The 3396-nt window shown below is 55.0% G+C and overlaps 1 long non-coding RNA gene across 1 annotated transcript; it reads right to left on the reverse strand.

Annotated features, from left to right (window-relative positions):
• Positions 1-378: 378 nt before the first annotated feature.
• LOC122191345 lies at positions 379-2242 on the reverse strand. Its single transcript, XR_006182362.1, has 3 exons — positions 2130-2242; positions 951-1037; positions 379-514 (listed from the first exon to the last, which is right to left on the reverse strand). It is a non-coding gene; the product is annotated as an uncharacterized LOC122191345 (long non-coding RNA).
• Positions 2243-3396: the final 1154 nt, after the last annotated feature.

A 3396-nucleotide genomic window follows, 5' to 3' on the forward strand; every position in this document is an offset into this window, starting at 1 on the left:
GCACTGTGGCACACCACACAAGCTACACAATCTGACCCTTGCCTCCAATCTGGTAACTGAGGCACTGCACTCAATGTCATGGGTGGCATAAATCACTCAGGAGATGGCAACAACGTGGGGGCTCTGGTGTCCTGCAGACCTTGCAGATGCTACTTTAAAAACTGAAGTGTGAGTTAGGAATTAAAACCAGTTCCCTTACTGTGAATGCTGATTAGTGCCTTTTACAGAAAGACAGAATATAGAACATTGCATTCTTCATTTTAAAACCAATGAATCTTGAACCCATTCACCACTGAGATATTTAAGAAACATTTCATTTCAGCTTCATTTCTATAGTATTGTCTGCTGCTAAAGATAAAAAAGTAGCCTTAAGTGTGGCACAAGCACTATTTCTTACCTCCAAGACCATGAATATTTTCTTTGATGTCTCTGTTACATGATACAATTGGCAAACATCTTGCTGACTTCAGTTCTTCATGGCACCAACTCCTGTTCCAACACGAGGCAAGTCATCCTTAAGAGACCATAAAAGCAAGCTATGAAATTGCTAACGAATTTGGCACACCAGGTACCACATCTGACTACTGTGTAACATAAGATGTCAAAGCCTGTATGTGACAGTACACAATTCAGCATCAACTCAGCAATGGCTGACATCACTCCCATAGGAATTGTAAAACACAGATCAGAGAAAGCTGAAAGGTAAAATATCCAGTAATTTTACTAGCATTTTGTTAAAGTTGCTGTAGTACTGTTGAACTTCCTCCAGCCAGAGAACATTGCCCTCTGAACAACAAGGAACAAGATTTGTGGTGTTCTGCTGAACTTTTTCCACTCCTACAGCATCCTTCAAAAGTAGGCTACATTTCTATGTACCACCTCACTGTGTTCTCGAGAACTCCACAACTCCAACAGAAGGTGTCATCATACTTAAATACCTTTTGGCTTACCCCTAAAGCAACTTGGTCCATGATTTTTGCTCCAACTTTTTCCACCAGTAAAAAGATGCCGTCCGAGTTTCACCTCTGCAAAACCACCTAAAATTCAAAACAAAAATGCTAAAAGTTGACTGTGAATCACACTGCAAGGCTCAGACTTCCCTTACGCTAACAGTACAGAGCACTGCTCAGAGCTTCGTGCCACAGAGCAGCAGCAGGGCTGGACTACAGCTTTAGAATCATAGAATCACAAGGTTGAAAACCACCTGCAAGATCATCTAGTCCCAACCGCCCTCCCATCACCACTGCTCCCACAAGCACTGAACCAGATCTCGCAGCTCCTCATCCAGACGCCTCTTGGACGCTGCCAGGGACAGCGACCCCGCCACCTCTCTGGGCAGCCAGTAGCCTATCCTAATTCTCTTTCCCTCTCTGAGAGAAAAAGCTCTTCCTTATGTCTAACCTAAACCTCTTCTGGTACAACCTGGGCCGTTTCCTCCAGTCCTGTTTGTTGCCTGGGAGAAGAGGCCAAACCCCTCCTCATCACAAGGAGCTTCAGGAAGTTGTAGAGTGCAATGAGGTCTCCCCTGAGCCTCCTCTTCTGCACACTGAACAATCCCAGCTCCCTCAGCCGCTGTTCATAAGACTTGTGCTCCAGACACCTCACCAGTTTCGTTGCCCTTCTCGGGACACACTCCAGGCCTCAATGTCTCTCTTGCAGTGAGGGACCGAAAACCAAACACAATACTCGAGGCGCGGCCTCACCACAGCTGAGTACAGCTCCTGCTGGCCACACTATTTCTAATGCAGGCCAGGAGGCCGCGGGCCCTCTTGGCCACCTGGGCACGCTGCTGGCTCGTGTTCAGACAAGCACCCCCAGGTCCCTTTCCTCTTAACAGTCATCCAGCCACTCAGCCCCAAGCCTGTAACGCTGCATGGGGGTTATTGTGGCCAACGTGCAGGACCCGGCACTCGGCCTTGCTGAACCTCGTTAGGAAGCAGCTAGAGCCACTCCCTATACGCCTAAGCGGCCCAGCAGCGCTCTGTCCCTTAGCAGGACCGCCTCAGCTTCGATCCCACCCCGCGCTCCGCTCCGGCACAGCGCAGCCCGGCCTTTCTGCAGGCCGCTCCGCCCGAGGAGCGCCGCCGCCTCAGCGCAGACACACGGAGCGCTACTCCCAGCCCCCCAACCTCCTTTCCAGGGCGACCCAGGCCTCCGCCGCAGACCGGAACCGCGCTACGACGGGCCGAATGCGAGTGGGGCAGCCGGCAGCTGCACAGAGCGCGGCCCGGCCGGCAGCACGCCGGGTTCGAACGTCGCTGTCGGAACGCTCACTTCCGGCCGGAGGAGAGGATGGACCAATCACCGCAGCGTCGAAACCGGAACAGCTGTTGTGGCGCAGTGCATGACGGGAGGAAGGTAGGAACGGGATGCGGTGCGGTGCCACAGCGGCACCATGTTGAGTGGGTCTCCGGCTCCACTGCCGCGCTGAAGAGAGATGGAACGCGGTGATGAAACTGAATTAATGCAGGCCAAGGAGGCCTGGATTGCCGCATAACGCACGTTAATGACGAATCGGTCAGAGCCGTTTTATCACTGCCCCCCAAATGCACTTTGAGTGATTTAGGAGCATCAGTGGAATTTTGAATCAACTCGGCCCCTGGCTGGCTGGAGTCCTGGCTCCTGCCTGCCTGCCTTGGCTGGCTGGCTGGAGTCGGGGTCCCTGCCTGCCTGCCTTGTTTGGCTGACAGCAGTCCTGGCCCCTGCCTGCCTGCCTTGGCTGGCTGGCAGTCTGGAACCGTGGCTCCTGCCTGCCTACCTTGGCTAGCTGGCTGGAGTCATGGCTCCTGCATACCATCCTTGGCTGGATGCTGGAGTCCTGGCCCCTGCTTGCCTGCCTTGTTTGGCTGGCTGGAGTCCTGGCTCCTGCCTGCCTGCCTTGGCAGGCTGGCTGTTGTTTTGGCCCCTGCGTGCCTGACTTGGCTGGCTGGCTGTAGTTGTGGCCCCTGCCTGCCTGCCCTGGCTGGCTTGCTGGAACCGTGGCCCTGCTTCCCTGCCCTGGCTGGCTTGCTGGAACCGTGGCCCTGCCTGCCTGCCAGGGCTGGCTGGCTGGAGTCATATTCCTTTCCGGCCTGCCTTGGCTGGCTGGATGGAGCCATGGCCTCTGCCTGCCTGGTTTGGATGACTGGACGGAGTCGTGGTCTGTGCCTGCCTGCCTTGTTTGGATGGCTGGAACTGTGGACCCTGCCTGCCTGCCTTGGCTGGCTGGCGGGAGTCCTGGTTGCTGCCTGCCTGCCTTGGCTGGCTGGCTAGAGTCCTGGCCCGTTCCTGCCTGCCTTGGCTCGCTGGCTGGAGTCCTGGCTCCTGCCTGCCTACATTGGTTAGCAGGCTGGAGTCCTGGCCCCTGCCTGCCTGACTTGGCTGGCTGGATGGAGTCCTGGCCCCTGCCTGCATGCC

Source organism: Lagopus leucura, unplaced genomic scaffold (assembly GCF_019238085.1).
Source record: "Lagopus leucura isolate 7727_CA_CO unplaced genomic scaffold, USGS_WTPT01 25756-0_obj-0_obj, whole genome shotgun sequence".
Taxonomy (NCBI): Eukaryota; Metazoa; Chordata; class Aves; order Galliformes; family Phasianidae; genus Lagopus; species Lagopus leucura.